Here is a 22,217-nt window from a genome sequence, read left to right as displayed (position 1 = left end):
TTTCTTTAATTCGATTTCTATCCCTTTTTGATGGCTCCAAATGTAATAATAATAATAATAACAACAGAGTTGGAAGGGACCTTGGAGGTCTGCTTAGTCTTCGCAGTGGGGCAGCATAGAATTCTAATAAATTATTATTATTATTATTATTATTATTATTATTATTATTATTATTATTATGTCAGTACAACACAGCAAATGAGATCACTATGCTGGATTTTGTATTTCATCACCAGTCGGGCACTTCCCAAGCACCTAGGACTGCGTGATGTAGCAGCGAATGATGTTTGCCGATCCCAGTAAAGTGGCCTTTTGCAATTGACAGGTGGAGATTTTGTCAATTCCGATGGCCTTCAAATGTCCGCTGAGATCCTTTGGCCCTGCGCCCAGCGTGTCAGGTACCACTGGGACCACTTTCACTGGCTTATGCCAGAGTCGTTGCAGCTCAATTTTTAGATCTTTGTATTTCACTAATTTCTCTAGCTGCTTCTCCTCAATTCTGCTGTCTCCTGGGATTGCGATGTCGATGATCCATACTTTCTTTTTCTCCACAATCAGGATGTCTGGTGTGTTATGCTTCAGAATTCGGTCAGTCTGAAGTCGGAAGTCCCACAGTAGTTTTGCTTGCTCATTTTCAACCACTTTTTCGGGCTTATGATCCCACCAGTTCTTTGCCACTGGGAAATGGTAGTTCTGGCACAAGTTCCAGTGGATCATCTGTGATCACCTATTATTATTATTATTATTATTATTATTATTATTATTATTATTATTATTACTATCATTATCATCATCATCATTATCATTTATTATTATTATTAGTGGTATGTGAATTTGAATCTCTGTAAGGTGTTGAAAAACAATTTAAAATTTATACACACACACAAAAAAAAAAACCCCTATGGTGGAGAATTGTGCAGCAAAATCCATATTTTTAAGAGGGATCAGCTCCCTCTCAGGGATTATAATTCCTGGGCTGGAAACAGATTCGATTTTCGCAGATCTGATCTAGCGGATACACAACTTGACGCGTCTGGTCGAAAGGCCGATGAAAGGATTCTGTGTGGAGAAATGGCCAGCTTTGGGGAGGGAAGAAAGCTTTGCACGGGTTTATGGGTTGTAGCTAATAAAAGAGAACAATCTAGAAAGAAGGACCCGGGGCGGCCTATTGATATGCGAACAACTCTTTGATGTGCAACCACTCCGAGGTGTCACTTCCTTCTTGTGTCTTTCTTCCGTTATTTGCATGGTTTCCCACTTATTTCTTGTAAGGGAACGGGTCAAGGATGAATTGTCAGTGTCAGTGTTCCCTCTAATTTTTTTCCGGTGTGGGCAGAAAGGTATAGTGTCTGAGTAGCAGTCCTTTTGGGACTGGGCGGCATAGAAGTATAAATAAATAAACAAACAAACAAAGTAAGTAAGTAAGTAAGTAAGTAAGGGGGGACACTACCACGCGTACGCGAGTTCTGACATCCATAATTCGCTCCCCCTCCTTTCTCTCTCCTCCTTCCTCTCTCATCTCTTTCCTTTCTCTCCCTCCCTCTTTCTCTCTATCCTTTCTATCTCTCACTCTTTCTTTCTCTCCCTCCTTCATTCCCTCTTTTTCTCTCTCTTTCCTTTCTCTCCCTCCCTCTTTCTCTCTATCCTTTCTATCTCTCACTCTTTCTTTCTCTCCCTCCTTCATTCCCTCTTTTTCTCTCTCTTTCCTTTCTCTCCCTCCCTCTTTCTCTCTATCCTTTCTATCTCTCACTCTTTCTTTCTCTCCCTCCTTCATTCCCTCTTTTTCTCTCTCTTTCCTTTCTCTCCCTCCCTCTTTCTCTCTATCCTTTCTATCTCTCACTCTTTCTTTCTCTCCCTCCTTCATTCCCTCTTTTTCTCTCTCTTTCCTTTCTCTCCCTCCCTCTTTCTCTCTATCCTTTATATCTCTCTCTTTCTTTCAATCCCTCCTTCATCCTTCATTCCCTTCTCACCCACCCACCACCACTGCCCAGGAAAGAGGTGCAGGAAACCAGCGCATTTGAAAAGCGCACTGCTTTCCCGGAAAGCCAGCTTTGCTGGCCGGCGTGCCCTCCCCTTGGCTCTGCCTCCCGCCGCCGCTGCGCGGCTCACCTCAGAAGCCTTGATGCTTTGCTGGCCAGCATGGCGGCGGGGGAGGAGGCAGAGTTCAGGGTGAAGTAGGCCGATTCCGGGCCCGTCACCCCCGGCTCCAAGGGGCAGCTCCCAGCACAGTGGCTGGGGAGGAGGCCAACGCCTCCTCCGACGCCGAGGGGAAGTGGAAGGGCGTGGGAGGAGGCGGACGTGGCCGATGGCAGAGCCCAGGAAGCCAGGGCTTTCTCCCCCACTAACAGCTTGGGAGGGGTGGATCAGCTGTCGGTTTGGGAGAAACCCGCGGCGCGCCAGCTTGGAAAACTCTGGGCTGTCGTTAGCATTTGCCTGCACTACAGCGCGCTGTGCACCTTACAGGGAACTATGGTCAGTGTTATCAGCATAGAACTGGAAAGGGGTTTCCTCTTTGATTTCTCTCAGCGCTGGGATGTTTCTGTTGCTCTGTCTTTCCTTTCCCTTTCTCTTCCTCCTTTCCTCCTTTCCTTTCTTTTCCTCTTCCTCCCTTCCTCCTTTCCTTTCCTCTCCCTCTTCCTTTCCTCTTCCTGTCCACTCCACTCCACCCCTTCCCTTCCCTTCCTTTCTTCTTCCTTCCTTCCTTAAATTTCTAAGAAAGAAACTAAATAAAGAGGGAATGAAAGAGAGGGAAAGACAGAAAGAGAAAGAAAGAAACTAAATAAAGAGAGAATGAGAGAGAGAGAAAGAAAGAAAGGAAGGAAGGAAGAAAGGAAGAAAGAAAGATTCTGCCAAATTACTGGCTACTGGCAACCAATGATCCGCAGAAGTGGCTTGCAGTATTGACTCTAACCACTGCACCACTGAGACACTCTATATAAGTTTGTGTGGTTACCTAATCAATGATTGTGTATGTATGTATGTGTTTATTGCAGACAAAATAAGTCACCCCTAATTTGTTCTGCTTTAGAAAAATAGAACATCACACAGACTATTTTGATTGTCTCGTAGCGTGTAAATTCTCTTTCCTGGAGCTGTTTCCTTCCCTTTAGCTCACCTGGTTTATAAAAGGAAAACAAATGGGCCCGATAGAAGAAAGTGCATGAAAGGGGTTATCTGAAATTCACAGCCGCAGCAACACTCGGCTTGAAAACCGGAGGGTGGGAACAGCAGACGAGGGAAAGGGTTGAACTTGCAGATTAGAGAAAAGGGAGAAAATTTTTTCATTCTTTTTATTTTTTGGCCCCCCTGGATATGCAGACAAATTATTTTTGAAACAATTTCTGGCCAGGAATTGGGGCGCGAAAGGTGAATCGGTGATTGGTGACAGCCGCTGTGTTGCATCGGGGAAGGGTTCCAAGGATAAGTAGAGACCATTGTAGGAGAGGAAGAAGGCAACTTTATTCCAAGACCGAATAATAATAATAATTAATTAATAATAATAATAATAATAATTTATTGGATTTGTATGCCGCCCCTCTCCACAGACTCGGGGCGGCTAACAACAATGATAAAAACAGCATGTGACAATCCAATAATAAAACAACTAAAACCCCTTATAATAAAACTAAACATACACACAGACATACCATGCATAACTTGTAATGGCCTAGGGGGAAGGAATATCTCAACTCCCCCATGCCTGGCGGTATAAATGAGTCTTGAGTAGTTTAGGAAAGACAGGGAGGGTGGGGGCAGTTCTAATATCTGTGGGGAGTTGGTTCCAGAGGGCCGGGGCCGCCACAGAGAAGGCTCTTCCCCTGGGGGCCTCCAAATGACATTGTTTAGTCGACGGGACCCGGAGAAGGCCAACTCTGTGGGACCTTATCGGCTGCTGGGATTCGTGCGGTAGCAGGCGGTTCCAGAGGTAGTCTGGTCCAAAGCCATGTAGGGCTTTAAAGGTCATGACCAACACTGAATTGTGACCGGAAACTGATCGGCAGCCAATGCAAGCCATAGAGTGTTGAAGAAACATGGGCAAATCTTGGAAGCCCCACGATGGCTCTCGCGGCTGCGTTCTGCACGATCTGAAGTAGATTAAATAGGGTAGATTAAATAAAAAGATGAAAAAGTAATTTCTGAGTATGGAGGCATATTATTCAGAATGGTGAAAATTAAAAAAGCATCAACAATGCCATCATCCCATCCGTCAAATACCATCTTGTGCAGTAATGGGTTGCTAGCCGGTACATGCCACACTGCATACTGGTAGCGAAAATGGAGTTATGCGCGTAGCTCCAGGTAACCAGTGGGCGGGCGCTGAGTCCGAGCGCAATTTGACTTCTGCACATGGGCAGGAAGCAAAATCTCGCGAGAGGACGCACAGCCGCGAGAGATTTTGCTATATATACAGAGCGTCCAGCAAACCTGGAAAACAGGGAAATCGAGGAATTATCAGGGAAATCAGCGGTTAAGAGAATTATCAGGTAATTCATGAAAAATATGGAATAAATAAGGGGGAAAACCCCCAAACTGTATTAATATATTTAGGGGAAAAGTCAGGGGGAAATCATGTAAAAAAAATGGATTGCGCTGCCTGGCAGAGGCAAGCAAAAATGAGCATAACTGTGGCAAAAACTTGCGTCCTCAGCTACCGATATTTCTCCACGGCTTAACCGTTTGGTATGACGTCATCCACGACCGCACCTTAACTAGATTGCAAGTTACAGGGAAATGTCAGGGAAATATCCTGGAATGTCATAATGCTTTCCCCCTGGACACCCTGATATAAAACAGAGATGGAAGGGACCTTGGAGGTCTTCTAGTCCAACCCCCTGTTTAGGCAGGAAACCAAGCACCACTTCAGACAGATGGTTATCCAACATCTTCTTAAAAACTTCCAGTGTTGGAGCATTCACAACTTTTGGAGGCAAGTTGTTCCACTGATCAATTGTTCTAATGGTCAGGAAATATCACCTGAATTCTAAGTTGCTTCTCTCCTTGATTAGTTTCCACCCATTGCTTCTTGTTCTACCTTCAGGTGCTTTGGAGAATAACCTGACTCCCTCTTCTTTGTGGCAACCCATGAGATATTGGAATGTCTTCAAGGTCAGGTAGTAGGGAAAGCAAGTAGAATGCTTGGCTGCATAGCTAGAGGTATAACAAGCAGGAAGAGGGAGATTGTGATCCCGCTGTATAGAACGCTGGTGAGACCATATTTGGAATACTGTGTTCATTTCTGGAGACCTCACCTACAAAAAGATATTGATCAAATTGAAAACTTCCAGTGTTGGAGCATTCACAACTTCTGGTGGCAAGTTGTTCCACTGGTTAATTGTTCTCACTGTCAGGAAATGTCTCCTTAGTTCTAAGTTGCTTCTCGGCTGGATTCGTCTGCAAAATATCAAGCCAGATGACTAAGAATGATACGGAACATCGAAGCGCATGGCACTAAACTCGCTTTTAGCGTGGAGTAGGTGAGCATTGTGTATACAAAATGGTTGTGCAGTGCTTTTTTCGAGGTTTTTTTTTGATCCTCAGGAGGAAGCATCTCAGTGTAGGCCTCGGGCGAGAGGAATCGTACAAAGAACCACCATTTAGAACATCATCATCTCAGTTACATGAATTTTTTATATTTTCCCCCTTTGTCTCTCTCTGTTCTTTGTGCTTCGCTTGACTTCTGAAAGTTTTTGTAACTTTTCCATCGTATTCTGGGATAAATTCTCAGGATTGGACTGGGTGCTATTATTATTATTATTATTATTATTATTATTATTATTATTATTATTATTATTATGTCAATACAACACAGCAAATGAGATCACTATGCTGGATTTCGTATTTCATCACCAGTCGGGCGCTTCCCAAGCACCTAGGACTGCATGATGTATCGGCGAATGATGTTTGCCGATCCCAGTAAAGCCCAGAGCTAAGCATTCTCGATATTTATGGGATGCATAATCCACCCGAGCCATAAAGCTTTTTCATTCTCCCCTCTCTTCGGCATATCAAAGGGCAAAATCTGTTCCATTTATCGCCGCGCTGAAAGTTTTGTTGGCATTACTTCTGGATTCTTGGATCTTTATTTTTTTAAAAAAGAAGCGAAAGAAAGAAGCAAAAAATTTAGAAAGGACATATTTAATGAAGGGCTGTTGTTTGTTTTTTTTTGCACAAATAACTAGCTAACTGCAAACTGATTTTGCAACGCCTGTGGTGCCACAATGCCTTTGAACTGCCAGAAATGCTATTATCTAGATTATGGTTTATTACGTTTTCTGGTTTTTCATCTTGATAAGTTTTAATGCAGGATCATTACATATGAGAATAGATTTTAATCCTGTTCTTAGCAGGCTTTAAGGACACCAAGGGGATTATTGATATAATAAGATGCAAGGTTGCTATGGAAAACTCTATAGCAACCTAACATCTTCAAAAAAAATAAATAAAGCAAAGCAGCCACTTGTGACAGCAATCTAAATTTGCATTTATTTTAGTGTCATTTTTATCGACGCTCTTAGTCTTTCATTTTGACAAGATGCTAAAATATGTTTGGGGGGTTGAGCGAAATTTATAGCCAAGGCCCAGAATTAAAAGTTTCTTTAAAATGTTGAAAAATAATGGTAGAGTGGGTTTTTTGCCTTTGCAAAATAGCATTTCAGAAGCATGTAAGTCCAATTAATAAAATAAAATAAAAATAAAAGATATGTTTACTTTTGATGATGATGATGATAATAATAATGATGATAACGATTGAAAAATCAGCAGACTTTGCAAGGAAACTGATGAAACAATTGATCGCATCCTCAGCGGCTACAATAAAATTGCACAGACAGATTACAAACAGAGGCACAACTACATGGCTCAGACGATCCACCAGAACCTGTGCCACAACTACCACCTACTAGGGGTAAAGAGCCGGTGGGATCATAAACCTGAGAAAGTAGTTAAAAACCAACATGCCAAAATACTTTGGGACTTTCAAATTCAAACTGACAAGGTTTTAAAACGCAATACACTGGACCTCATGATTGTGGAAAAGAAAAACGCGTGGATCACTGATGTCGGCATACCATGCTCAGAAGCAAAAGTATCAGTGAAAATCGCCGAATTCTCGCTCACAAGTGCGTCCTCATACGCCCAGGTTCGCCTGGTGCACCAGTTGTGACCCTATTTGGACCGGGAGTCACTGCTCACAGTCACTCATGCCCTCATCACCTCGAAACTCGACTACTGTAACGCTCTCTACATGGGGCGACCTTTGAAGAGTGTTCGGAAACTTCAGATCGTGCAGAATGCAGCTGCGAGAGCAATCATGGGCTTTTCCAAATATGCCCATGTCACACCAACACTCCGCAGTCTGCATTGGTTGCCGATCAGTTTCCAGTCACAATTCAAAGTGTTGGTTATGACCTATAAAGCCCTTCAGGGCACCGGATCAGAATATCTCAGGGACCGCCTTCTGCCGCACGAATCCCAGTGACCAGTTAGGTCCCACAGAGTGGGTCTTCTCCGGGTCCCGTCAACTAAACAATGCCGCTTGGCGGGACCCAGGGGAAGAGCCTTCTTTGTGGTGGCCCCGGCCCTCTGGAACCAACTCCCCCCAGAGATTAGAATTGCCCCCACCCTCCTTGCCTTTCGAAAGCTGCTTAAAACCCACCTCTGCCGCCAGGCATGGGGGAATTGAGATACTCTTTCCCTCTAGGCCTTTACAATTTTATGCATGGTATGTCTGTATGTATGTTTGGTTTTTATATTAATGGGTTTTTAATCGTTTTTAGTACAGTAAGACTTCACCTATCGCTGGTGTTACGTTCCAGACCCGGCTGCGATAGGTGAAATCCGCGATGGGAAATTTATCGACTGATAGTACTTATTTAAGTATTTATATTGTAATTGTTTGGTAAGTTTTCATTGTTTTAAGTGTTTATAAACCCTTCCCACACAGTATTTATTTTAGATACAGTATTTAAATACAGTATTTAAAACTTTAGATATATATTTTTTGAAAAACCTGCCGATCGAGTTCCGCCGGCTTTTTAAATCTGCTGATCGACTTCCTCAGAAACCCGCGAACCAGCGAACATCCGCGAATGATTTTTCTCATTAATATTTCTTGAAAACCCGCGATGAAGTGAAGCCGCAGTAGGTGAAGCGCGGTATAGCGAGGGACTACTGTATTGGATTATTATTGTATGCTATCTTATTATTGCTGTTATCTGCCCCGAGTCTCCGGAGAGGGGCGCCATACAAATCCAATAAATAAATAAATAAATAAGATTTTGCTTGCACGCGTGCACAGAAGCCAAATCCTGTGCCAACGGGCGCCTGCCCACCAAACATGCGCCCGCCCACAATGGCCTCAGAGGACCCACTGGTAGCACTGAAGACAAGCGGCCCTTCACTGGTCTGAACGCTTTATCCAAAAGGCTGTAAAATCAGAACACAAGACACATTCTGATAGCCACAATCCGTCCACATGGATATATTTTAAAATATCTCTCTCCTTTTTTAAACATATAATGGTGAGCTCTCAAGCTGCGCTTGTCTCCAGAGGAAACGGCCCAAAACCTCCTATTTTCCAATTAAAATTCCTTGCTTGTTTGGCCTGAGAATGCATTGAAAATAACATTTAGTTTGGATGGCATATTTAGCCTCAAGGAGACGAGGGTGTTTGTGTGAGTCTGTGTGATATTTCCCACATGGCATTTGAAAATATACTCAACAGCCACGCTGAATTTCAAGGCCTGATTTTGAAACAAGTGTTACGCTTTCCAGGCGCTTTCTCCCCGTTTCATGGCAAAAAAAAGAGCAGAATAAAGAGCGGTTGTTATGTCCAATATTTGAAATCAAAGCGTAAGAAAGGCTTCGTATGTTCTCAGATGTCTAATTGAATCATATGGGTGTTAATTGCTGCCGGAGAGGTCTTTTCTGTTTCCATTTTGGCTTTTGGAATATAAAAGAGAATAGAATAGAATAGGAAAGTATACAGAATGTAAAAGAGAATGGAATAGAATGGAATGGAATGGAATAGAATAGAATAGAATAGAATAGAATAGAATACCGTGTTTCCCCGAAAATAAGACAGCATCTTATATTAATTTTTGCTCCCAAAGATGTGCTACGTCTTACTTTCAGGGGATGTCTTATTTTTCCCCCAATTAATTGTATCCTGTATCCTGCTGCAGCAAAAATGCATCCAAACACGCAGCCGCATGTTGGATGCATATTGGATGTGTTTTAAAATTAATTGATGCAGCGTTTGGGGATGCAATTTATGGACAGCAGTGTTATATATGTTCTGTTCGGGAATGTTGCGAAACGAAAGGTCTCCTATGTCTTACTTTCGGGGGTGACTTATATTAGGCAATTCTATGAAACCTCTCCTATGTCTTACTTTCGGGGGTGACTTATTTTCAGGGAAACAGGGTAGAATAGAAAATAGAATAGAACAGAACAGAATAGAATAGAATAGAATCTTTATTGAGAATGGAATGGAACGGAACAGAACAGAATAGAATAGAATATAGAAAAGAACACAATCTTTATTGAGATTCTTTATTGAGAATGGAATGGAACGGAGCAGAACAGAACAGAATCGAATAGAGTAGAAAACAGAACAGAATAGAAACTTTATTGAGAATGGAATAGAATGGAATGGCACAGCACAGCACAGCACAGAACAGAACAGAACAGAACAGAGTGAATAGTGTGTAGATGCTGTTTTTCTCTGTGTGGCTGTTGATGGCCAATTTGTCTTTCTGTCATCCCATCAAGCCTCCTTTTTCATTCCTCCTATTAGCTTTCGCGCCCTGTTTCCTTACATCTATTTTTCAATATTTTTTTTAGCTGAATGATCTTTTTAATGCTTTTTTTTCCATACACACTTCCTAACGACTCTTTTATGTAACGACCCTATCATCATTCTTCTTTCTTTCACTTTTTCCTTTGCTTTCAGGTTTTTTTCCCCTGTGACTCACTCATGACAATAATAATAATTTTGAAATGTCACCCTCCAAAATCCAGGAGATTTTTTAAAGCATCCCACACCCTTCATTTACGTTCCCAGCCTTTCAACAGTCCCCAAAGAAATCAATCACCCTTCTAGATGCATAGTTATTTATGGATCCAAACTGACCTTGCTGTCATCATGGAATGAAGTGTAAACACATCTAACATTAGCAACATAATCTACAATAATAAAGATTATTGTTGCAGGATCCAATCTGGGTCGTTTTGTTCTTGGACCATTTTTGTGACATAGAAACATTGACTGCAGAAACAGACCTCCTGGTCCATCTAGTCTGCCCTTATACTATTTCCTGTATTTTATCTTAGGATGGATATATGTTTGTCCCAGGCATGTTTAAATTCAGTTACTGTGGATTTACCAACCACGTCTGCTGGAAGTTTGTTCCAAGGATCTACTAATCTTTCAGTGAAATAATATTTTCTCACGTTGCTTCTGATCTTTCCCCCAACTCACCTTGTTCTTGTGTTCACTTCCCTATTAAAAACAATCCTGAACCTTATTTAACCCTTTAACATACATAAATGTTTCTATCATGTCCCCCCTTTCCTTTCTCTCCGATGGAATTCATGAAGTCTTTCCTGATCAGTTTGATGCTTAAGACCTTCCACCATTCTTGTAGCCCGTCTTTGGACCCATTCAATTTGATCCATATCTTTTTGTAGGTGAGGTCGCATAGAGAAAGTGTCAGGCCGAAGCCAATGTTGACTTGGAAACTTTGGCAAACCACATATTACAGTATTCTTTAGAATGTATTCTTGCTGTGCGAACCTGGAAGGGCTTGTTGCACAAGGGATGTAGAGTTGTAGCCATAACAAATTCTTTCTAGATTCTCTAAGCTACTAAGATCTCACAAAAAAATCATCCAAGAACAAACTGTTGTGTTTGGTTAAAAAAAAAAACCAGAAGAAAGCAGGAATAAAATATTAAAGCCGAGAACCAATGACTTAACATCACTTGCCCAAGGAGTCATTTTTAGCCGCTCTGAGTCTCCGGAGAGGGGTGGCATACAAATCTAATAAATTATTATTTTTATTATGTCAGTACAACACAGCAAACGAGATCACTATGCTGGATTTCGTATTTCATCACCAGTCGGGCGCTTCCCAAGCACCTAGGACTGCGTGATGTAGCAGCGAATTATGTTTGCCGATCCCAGTAAAGTGGCCTTTTGCAATTGACAGATGGAGATCTTGTCAGTTCTGATGGTTTTCAAATGTCCGCTGAGATCCTTTGGCACTGCACCCAATGGGCCAAGTACCACTGGGACCACTTTCACTGGCTTATGCCAGAGTCGTTGCAGCTCGATTTTCAGATATTCGTATTTCACTAATTTCTCTAGCTGCTTCTACTCAATTCTGCTGTCTCCTGGGATTGCAATGTCGATGATCCATACTTTCTTTTTCTCAACAATCACAATGTCTGGTGTGTTATGCTAATAATAATAATATATTAACATTAACATTAATATCATCATCATCATTATCATCTATGACTTTTTCAAAGAGTTAATGTTTCCAATTCCAAGTTTCATCAAGGGAACCATTTTCTTGAAACCGAGATATGTTTCTTAAAAGCACCACAAGGGTTATCTAGAAAGTCAGGCTACAAGGCCTGTAGCTCTCGCGGGGAATGTTCGCAGGGGAAGTTGGCGTTACTATCGTGTAGCGGGAAGCCCGCGGAAGAGACCGAGCAGTGCCAGGGGTCAGTAGATCATCGACTGGCCTTGTGGGGAAGGTTAGAGATGAGCATCCTCATTCCGTTTCCCTCCAAGGGCAAAGTGCACGCTGTAATGCGCTACTTGAATGCAAAGGGCAGGAACGCTGCTGCCCAAGATTTGTGCGCAATGGATGCCCAAGATTTTTCTCACCGATTGCTGAGTTTTGAATTTTTGGGCTGAAGGAGAATGAATATGGCACCACTGCATTGATTGACATTTGCTCTCTGGAGTAGGGTGATAAGCCCAAGTGTCATCTCCTGTCACTCTACAGTTGAGAAAAGCCGCGCCTTCAGTCTCGAAACGGTCAAGAAATTCTCGGGCTGCACCGACTCTGTCGATGTTGTGCACTTCAGTAAACATCTTGGGCCCCCATCGCAGCAGTGTTCATGCCCTCAGCATTCAGGTAGCATATGACAGCGCACACTTTGTACTTGGAGGGAAACAGAATGAGGACGTTCATCTATAACCTTCATCACAACGCCAGTCGATGATCTACTGACCCCTGGCTTCCCATTAGACAGTTGTAACACCAACTTTCCCTGTGAACATTCCCCGCGAGCGCTATGTGCCTTGTAAGCTGACTTTTTGGATAACCCTCGTAACTGGGGGAAATGCCAATCCCCCCCCCAAAAAAATTAAAGTTTAAATTCACAAACTCTCTTTCTCTCTAAGGCATCGTTCCTCAAACCTTGGCAACTTTAAACGAGTGGACGTCAACCCATAAAGTTGCCTGGGGAATTCTGGGAGTTGAAGTCCACCCATCGTAAAGTTAGCAAGGCTGAGAAATATAAATCTAAAGTATAGCCTAAGCCTGGAGAAAATTGGTTGTAATTTTTCCAGTCCCATTCTGATGGGGAGAGAGAGATTTTACTTTATTTTATTTTTTTCCACTCCAAGATCCTTAAGAAGGCTCCCCTCATCGTTGTGTGATTTATGGGTGGAAGACAACAGAAACATAATAATTTAAACAAAATACACCGTAGGCATTTTTCTCCCCTCACTTCCTTCATTATTAATCACCTCATGAGATGCCCCCAAACAGCTCAATTTTTCTGCTGAAGACGGGAAGGCTCTTTACATTTGATTAATGGCACTTGAGGAGTTGAGGAAAATTTTCATGCAATTTCTGGATGAGGATATAACATCGCCCACTGATGAATTAACCTTTTAAAGAAAAATGGGTTGCGGTTTTAAAAAAAATGAAAAACCCCCACCACACTTGAAGTGTGAGAAATCTGGACTTTTTTCTCGTTATTTCCCCTGTGTCATTTTAGCACATCGGCTGAAGATGACACTAATTAGGACGACTGTTTCCATACTTTGCAAAATATCTCGTGGAGGGGTTTTCATCTCACCAGACGTTCTAGGGCTCTCCAAGTGGTAACTTCAAGAAAGCAATCAAACCACTGGAGACGGAAGGGAGTAGCGGTTGTATTTGAGGGAAAATGGAATTAAGGCTCTCTATTTTTTTTTAAAGAAATGACCTTCTGGAACATCTGCATTTGAGGTGGTATGTTTTAAGCCGAAGGAGGTGCAGGAAAAAGCCAACCAAGAAAGATAAATAGGATTTCGACACCTTTTTTCCATGAGGGCAAAAAAAGGACAACAATTCGAGTTGTTATTATTATTTTTCAGAGGCGAGAATCAGAGGGGGATGAAATTCACGTTTATGCAATTATGGGTCATCAGTAAAAGAGGAAAAGGGTGATGTTTTGGCTCATCTGCCGTCTTCTGCCACACGAATGCCAGTGGCCGATTAAGTCCCACAAAGTTGGCCTTTTCCGGGTCCTGTCGACAAAACAATGTTGTCTGGCAGGACCCAAGGGAAGAGCCTTCTTTGTGGTGGCCCCCGCCCTTTGGAATCAACTCCTCCCGGAGATTCAAACTGCCCCCACCTTCCTCGCCTTTTGCAAGAGTTTGAAAACTCATCTATGTCCCCTGGCTAGTAAAATTTATGTATGGTTATGATTGAGTTGTATGGTTGTTTTTAATTATAAGGGGTTTTAGTCATAGTTTTAATTATTGGATTTGTCATATATTGTTTACTGTTGTTGTGAGAGCTGCACTTAGGACAAAGAATAAAGGTCGGCATTAAGACAAGGGTGGGCGGGAGAGACAAATTCAAGAGACGATGTGAGATGTTTCCGAAATGAACTGTGTTGTTCTCTGCAAAGAGGCATAGCGTGCCTCACCCTTAAATAGTGTGAGGGCGTGACCAATAATCAGCAGTGCTACTGACGGGTAAATTTTCTCCTAGCAAACCACTCATGCCTGCTAGATGCCCTGCGCTCTCTGGCATCCAGAAGAGGCTCCTCCTCTTCTCCTGAGTCACTCATGTCAAGAAGTGCAGACAGCCCTGGTTGTTGTTCCGCCTCTGACACCACGTCCCCTTCACTCTCAGTCTCGAGTGCCAGGAATACAGGATGCCTGTACCTCGTCTCCCCTCTTTCTGCATCCTCCGAATCTATGACTAATCTCACCGGACGCAAGCAAACCACAACAGCAGCATTAACTGAATTTTGCAAATCTAGAACTTCATCTCTCCCTGTTCATCTTTATAATCTAAGAAGAGGGAGACCTTGAGATGCTTTCCAAATCCTCATTTAACTTTGAGGACTCAACTGCCTCTTCTCTGACCATTGGCTAGTCTGTGGCTCTTCCTCCTGTCCTTTGAAGTTCTGTCAAGTGCAGGAAAATCAGGAAGTCCAGGCAGTTTAGAATGGATATTCTACCACAGTGGCGCAATGGTTAGAGTACAGTACTGCAGGCTACTTCTGCTGATTTCCAGCTGCCTGCAATTGGACCAGATTACCTCTGGAACCGCCTGCTACCGCATGAATCCCAGCGACTGATAAGGTCCCACAGAGTTGGCCTTCTACTGGTCCCGTCGACTAAACAATATCATTTGGCGGGCCCCAGGGGAAGAGCCTTCTCTGTGGCGGCCCCAGCCCTCTGGAACCAACTCCCCCCGGAGATTAGAATTGACCCCACCCTCCCTGTCTTTTGTAAACTACTCAAGACTCATTTATACCGCCAGGCATGGGGGAGTTGAGATATTCCTTCCCCCTAGGCCATTACAAGTTATGCATGGTATGTTTGTGTGTATGTTTGGTTTTATAAATAAGGGTTTTTAGTTGTTATATTATTGAATTGTCACATGTTGTTTTTATCATTGTTGTTAGCCGCCCCGAGTCTGTGGAGAGGGGCGGCATACAAATCCAATAAATTATTATTATTAGTTATTAATTTGGCAGTTCGAATCTCACCTGGCTCAAGGTTGACTCAGCCTTCCATCCTTTCGAGGTGGATAATATGTGGATCCAGATTGTTGGGAGCAATAGGCTGACTCTGTAAACCACTTAGAGGGGGCTATAAAGTGGTATATAAGTCTTAAATGTTATCGCTATTGCTATATAAATGTTTCTTGCAAACTCACGCTCTGTACAAGAATGTGAGCTACTAACAGTCCAAGCAAATTGGTGGTAGATCAGTCAAGATGGGCCAAACTTAGATTTCTTGTAGGGGTGAAGGAGCTCAAGATTGATGAAATATTTGACCCCTCCCTCGGGTTCGGCCCGGCCATCTCCTACAAGTTCTTCCCACCTATTATTACAATTGTCATGGAGATTTAGGAGATTAGAAAGTGATTAATTTCATACACAACGGATTTGGCCTCAAAGCTGTGTATGACAATAGAAATAGCCAATCATGAAAAAAATAGTTTTGATGTAAATGGGTTCAGCTTTATGTGTCTAGACACTTCAGAAGGCATTAATGAATTTTTAAAAAGCTTTTTCTTTGCATGACAATACTTCCATATAACGTTTCTATCTGAATGTTCCTGATCCATTGTTGGACATTATATAGTCCTGTGCTTATCTTTGAGCTGCAGCCTAATTGCTTCTTGTGAGACCATGTTGCCTGACATGATGACACTTGGTGTCCTTTGTTGATTTGCTATTTATGGCATCTCTTCAAATATTTATCAATTTTGGATTCTGATCATTTCTTTCTTCTTTTTCATCTATTGTGCCTTGATAGTTCGCTAAGTCTTAATCTTTAGCCTAATTCAAACTTGACAGTTGCAAATATTGGTTTGCCATTGTTCAAGGTAATCGTTGAATCAGTTCTTGGGCAGACGAGTGAATGGGTGGAAATCATGAATTAAAGATTAATCCGGATAATCTCTTTCTCACAAGTACAGTGATACCTTGTCTTACGAACTTAATTGGTTCCAGGGCGAGGTTCGTAAGTTGAAAAGTTCGTAAGACAAAACAATGTTTCCCATAGGAATCAATGGAAAAGCGATTAATGCCTGCAAGCCCAAAATTCGCCCCTTTTGCCAGCTGAAGCGCCCATTTTCACACTGCTGGGATTCTCCTGAGGCTCCCCTCCATGGGAAACCTCACCTCCGAACTTCCGCATTTTTGCGATGCTGCAGGGGAATCCCAGCATCACAAAAACGTGCGCTTCACTGGCAACGGAAGTCGGGAGGTGGGGTTTCCCAGCAAGGGAAGCCTCAGCGAAATCGCAGCATTTGTGATGCTGCAATTTCGCTGAGGCTTCCCTCACTGGGAAACCCCACCTCTGGACTTCCGTTGCCAACCGAAGCGCCCGTTTTCACGCTGGTGGGATTCCCCTGCTGGGATTCCCCTGCAGCATCACAAAATTGGGAGGTGGGGTTTCCCATAGAGGGGAGCCTCAGGGGAATCCCACCAGCATGAAAATGGGTGCTTCAGCTGGCAACGGAAGTCCAGAGGCGGGGCATCTCAACGGCGGCGGCGGATTCGTAAGATGAAAATAGTTCGGAAGAAGAGGCAAAAACATCTTAAACCCTGGGTTCGTATCTGGAAAACTTCATATGACGAGGAGTTCATAAGATGAGGTATCCCTGTATTTCAAAGACACTTCCTTTCCCCTTCGCTCCTCTCTTCTCAACACAAAACATTTTAGAAATCCATTATTCTAAGCAGGTGTCCTGTTTTTATTTTTTTTATAAAAGTCAGTATCTGAATAAGAATGGTAGCTAGGCAGAACATTAGAGGGGGATTTTTTTATTATTAAATTCCTTTTGTTTCTTGTGTCTGATTTGTACAATTTCCCACTCAACTCTTGAATAAATTGCTTTGTGAAATATCCTGGTCTGTCTTCAGAATAAATGATCTAGCACCAGTTTCGCTACTGAGTGGATTTCGGCTTTTAAGGAGGGGCTGATAAAAAGCTAAATGATGGAAAGCACGCTTCCTTCATGTCTCTAAATATCACTTATCCTTGGCAGAGAGTAGGAGAAAGTGACAAGGATTTACCACTCCACTGAGATGTGAATTTGGAAGCTGGAACATCGTCCCAGGAGAATTGAAGCCGAGATCGAAAAGCTGAGAATTCAACAGTTTTAAATTCACATCGAAATCTTAATCTCTTAACAGGTGGCAAAGATTATTTTGCCCCGAAAGAATATGCAATGCAAATTGCCTCGCGCTAAAAAGGCCTAACTTAAGTGACAGGTGTCACTCACTCACACCTAATGATGAAAGTGTCACGCTGGGCCAGACAATAAATGCAGAGGCCTTTAAGGTCATTTCAATGAGAAGCTGATGGATGACTGTAGGAAACCCCCCCGAACAACTCAGGAAAACAGTTATTAAATAAGACAATGTCGTTTACTACGTAGGTATTAATTAGAATAGAATAGAATTTTTATTGGCCAATTGTGATTGGACACATAAGGAATTTGTCTTGGTGCATATGCTCTCAGCGTACATAAAATAAAATATACATTTGTCAAGAATCATGTGGTACAACACTTAATGATTGTCATAGGGGTCAAATAAGCAATGAGGAAGCGATATTAATAAAAATCTTAGGATACAAGCAACAAGTTACAGTCATACAGTCAACATGGGAGGAAATGGGTGAAAGGAAATATGAGAAAAACTAGTAGAATAGAAGTGCAGATTTAGTAGAAAGTCTGACAGTGTTGAGGGAATTATTTGTTTAGTAGAGTGAGGGCGTTCGGAAAAAAACTGTTCTTGTGTCTAGTTGTCTTGGTGTGCAGTGCTCTGTAGCGACGTTTTGAGGGTAGGAGTTGAAACAATTTTAGTCCAGGATGTGAGGGGTCAGTAAATATTTTCCCCACCCTCTTTTTGACTCGTGCAGTATACAGGTCCTCAATGGAAGGCAGGTTGGCAGCAATTATGCAGATATTCAAATTATTTTTAAAATAATTCTTGCTTACTTGGTGGGTTGTTGTTTATTTGCACTCAAATTCATCCATTGTGGGAAATTTGCTAGCGGTCTCTTCACAACAAATGGATGGATAATATGATTGGGTTGATGCCCAATGGAGACTGATGGGGAATTTTCCATCTTGGCAATCAAAACAGGTTGGTGTAAATCCTGGAAAACCAAGACACCACACCAGTAAAGGGCAGCCATTCGTGGCCCTACTGGAATGTTCTGGTGGTGGTGGTGTGCCAAGGACACCGCCTCCTGGGAAACCCTGGCACAAGGATCTTGACAAACTTGAACATTGGGTGCGATCTAACAAAATGAAATTCAGTGGTGAAAAAAGTCAGGTTCTACATTTAGGCAAGAAAAACAAAATGCACAGGTACAATATATGGGGTACCTTGCTCAACAGTAGTAACTGTGAGATGGACTTTGGAGTCCTAGTGGACAAGCATTTAATTATGAGCCAGCCGTGTGCAGCAGCTGCCAAAAAAGCCAACACAGTTCTAGGCTGCATCAACAGAGGGAGAGAATCAAGATTATGTGAAAGGTTAATACCACTTTATAAGGCCTTGGTAAGGCCACACATGGAATCCTGCATGCAGTTTTGGTCGCCACGATGGAAAAAGGATGTTGAGACTCTGGAAAAAGTGCAGAGAAGAGCGACAAAGATGATGAGGGGATGATTGGAGGCTAAAACATATGAAGAACAGTTGCAGGAACTGGGCATGGCTAGTTTCATGAAAAGAAGGACCAGGGGAGACATGATATCAGTATTTCAGTATCTCAGGGGTTGCCACAAAGAAGGAGTCTATTCTCCAAAGCACCTGAGGATAGAACAAGAAGCAAGGTGGAAACTAAACTATGAGAGAAGTAAAAGGGGGGACATGATAGAAACATTTAAATATGTTAAAGGGTTAAATAAGGTTCAGGAGGGAGGTATTTTTAATAGGAAAGTGAACACAAGAACAAGGGGACACAATCTGAAGTTAGTTGGGGGAAGATCAAAAGCAACATGAGAAAATATTATTTGACTGAAAGAGTAGTAGATCCTTGGAACAAACTTCCAGCAGACGTGCTTCATATATCCACAATAACGGAATTGAAACATGCCTGGGGTAAACATAGATGCATCCTAAGATAAAATACAGGAAATAGTATAAGGGCAGACTAGATGGACCACGAGGTCTTTTTCTGCTGTCAGTCTTCTATGTTTCTATGTAACTTAGAAATTTCCTGACAGTCAGAACGGTTGATCAGTGGAACAGCTTGCCACCAGAAGTTGTGAATGCTCCAATACTGGAAGTTTTTAAGCAGATGTTGGATAAGCACCTGTCTGAAGTAGTGTAGGGTTTCTTGCCTAAGCAGGGGGTTGGACTAGAAGACCTCCAAGGTCCCTTCCAACTCTTGTTGTTGTTGTTGTTGTTGTTGTTGTTGCATGGTGACCCACCAATGCTGCCAGACATCTGAAGGGCTTCAAAAGCTGTGACAATAGTCCCTACACATGTCTGTCCAACATGTGGCAGAACATTTCGTGCCTGTATAGGCCTTACCAGCCACCTGCAGATACATCACATACAGTCCACAACCCAATCAATCTCAAAGTCCTCTTCAAACACGATGGACAAACATCATCATCATGATGGAAGCAAATATTCCAACGTTCCATTTTTTAAAAAAAATTTAAAGGGAAAATAGACTCTTATCAAAGTCGGTTCCCACTATTTGAAACCAAATCATTTCAATTCCTTGCGACGGTTTTTAAATATTCCGTAGCATTCCATACGACGATTATGCCACGAGTCGTGGAATAAATAACGTGCCTTTGATTGCAAATGCTCAAAGAATCAGTTGAGATTATGCACTCAATTACGGCTCCTTTGTACACAATGGGATTTTATTACGGGGCACAGATTAAATTGTGCAAATTATTTGCTAAGCTAAACGCCGTCCTCGTGGTAGGCAGATTGAGGCAGCAAACGAAAGGTTTGCTCTGTAAGTTATAGCCATGTTCCCAACATGCTGGAAGATAGCACATTTTTCATCCCTATCTATATTTACGCCCGAAATAATTTATTTAAATAGTGCTGTTTTATAGCCTCCCGCCTTTTGCTAACACAAACTTCAGCCTACACTGCAGAGGGTGCAATTCATTTCCTCCGTGTAATTTTCATCTCTGCATACTAATCGATTTTTCCACAAACACCTGCTATCAGTCACGATAATAAAAGTGCCATTTTAAATTGAAAAGGAGTCGAACGCAGCTTCCTTAGGAAATGACTTAAGTGTCTTTCAATGCTACTTAATGCGCTAATGCTTCTGTGGTACCAACATGTTTCCAAACTCTTTGCATTTTACATGTTTTTATTCTGTTCCACTGTTTTCCTTGCCATCGAATTCAAAAAGAGAAGTTAACATTCGTCGTCGGGTTTTTCGTATCTCAGTTTTGGGTTTTGGTCTTTGGGGAACAAAAGATGCAATAAGTAGGATCTAGGAATGTCTTATCTATCTATCTATCTATCTATCTATCTATCTATCTACTTACCTACCTACCTACCTACCTACCTATCTATCGCTATCCATCCATCCATCTATCCATCCATCCACCCACCCATATCTATCTATCTATCTATCTATCTATCTATCTATCTATCTATCTATCTATCTATCTATCTATCTATCTAATCTATCTATCGTGAAGCACTGCAGGCTCCTTCAGCTAACTGCTGGCTGTAGTTCAGCAGTTCAAATCTCACCACCAGCTCAAGGTTAACTTAGTCAACCTTGAGCTGGTGATGAGATTTGAACTGCTGACCTGCAGATCTAGCAGTCAGCTTTATTGGCCTGCAGTACTGCACTCTACCCGCTGCGCCACCTCGGCTCTCAGTTATGGTTGTAAGTTGAAGACTAGTATTGGGCAGCCACTGACCATGCTACCTGGATGGTCCTCAACAGCCACTCCTGACATGTATGTGCACATTCCCTATATGTGCACATGCTCAGCAAGCCAAATCTCGTGAGATTTTGGCTTTTTCCGCCTATATTTTTGCTCCCACGCATATGCAGAAGAAAAAACCCAGTGAAAATAGCCAAAATCTCATGAGCAGAAGCAGGATTTTGGTTATTTTCGCCAGTATTTTCGCTTCCACGTATGCGCGGAAGCAAAAAACTGGCGATTTTCGTTGGGAATCTGCCCGTCGTGCCATTCCTGGGCCAAAATCTATTGGTCATGCCGTTCCCAGGACTGACTGACTGTATTAAAAGACAGAGGCAATGTTTCAAACCCCATTCGGAAGAGAAATTGGGTTGGCTTGTTTTTTTTTAAGGAAGAAACACGCTAAGCTCCTTTGAATAATCTTTGCAGTTCATGGCGCAGGTCGAGGCTTCAGTAATTGGTCACAGCAGGTGACCAATATTGAGAGCCGAACTTGGCTCCTTCTTGAAAAATTAAATCAGGTTTAATGTTTGAATGAAAATATTCCCAGGGAAATCCACAGCTGTCAGCAGCTGGTAAGTTGAGTTCCTTTCTTCTTTTTTCCCAAAGTCCTTCAGTGTTTGGTTGCTAAGAAGACAAGACGGCGGAAGCCTCCCCTCAGCCCCAGGGACCCTTATCTTTCACTTCAGAAATAAGATAAATGCTGGGGAATAAACACTCGCAATAAACGTTCAGCTCCCGTTCAGCCGAATCCCATGAACAAAAAGAAGAAAAAATACGAGGCGACTCAGAAACATTTCTGAGACTCGGAGATTCTGGTCTTCAGACTTTAAAAAACAATGATAAAAGGATCCATTTCTTTGAAGGAATAAGTCGGAATAAGACGCTTTTAAAAATGGGACTCGTGTTTAAGATGTGAAAGAATTGCATCTGAATCTGAAATATTTCGGTTTTCTGTTTTCCTTGGGGAAAGATTTTACTGCAAGGTCACTCAGGTTAACATTGAGCCAAATTAAGGCTGGGGAGGCAGGTTGGAAACCAAAATTTGGTATTGGGGCCTGTGGATCAAAATATTAATATTAATAATAATGATGATGGTGATGATGATGACAATAATAATAATAGTTTTTAAAAAATGACCGGCCTTGTTATTGTTACTGTTGTTGCTGTCATTATCATTATCATTATCATTATCATTATCATTATCATTATTACTACTATTATTGCTATTACTATTATTACTACTACTACTATTACTACTACTATTATTATTATTACTATTATTACTATTATTATTATTATTAATATTA

The 22,217-nt window shown here is 42.1% G+C and overlaps 1 protein-coding gene across 4 annotated transcripts in view; it reads left to right on the top strand.

Annotated features, from left to right (window-relative positions):
* Positions 1-22,217, top strand: part of ENOX1 (ecto-NOX disulfide-thiol exchanger 1) — a 400,166-nt gene that overhangs the window by 326,048 nt on the left and 51,901 nt on the right. The gene's annotated exons all lie outside the window — the stretch shown is intronic.

Source organism: Erythrolamprus reginae, chromosome 4, assembly GCF_031021105.1.
Source record: "Erythrolamprus reginae isolate rEryReg1 chromosome 4, rEryReg1.hap1, whole genome shotgun sequence".
NCBI lineage: Eukaryota > Metazoa > Chordata > Lepidosauria > Squamata > Dipsadidae > Erythrolamprus > Erythrolamprus reginae.
Note: the sequence above shows the minus strand (reverse complement) of the source record. Positions and strands in the feature narration are given on the sequence as shown.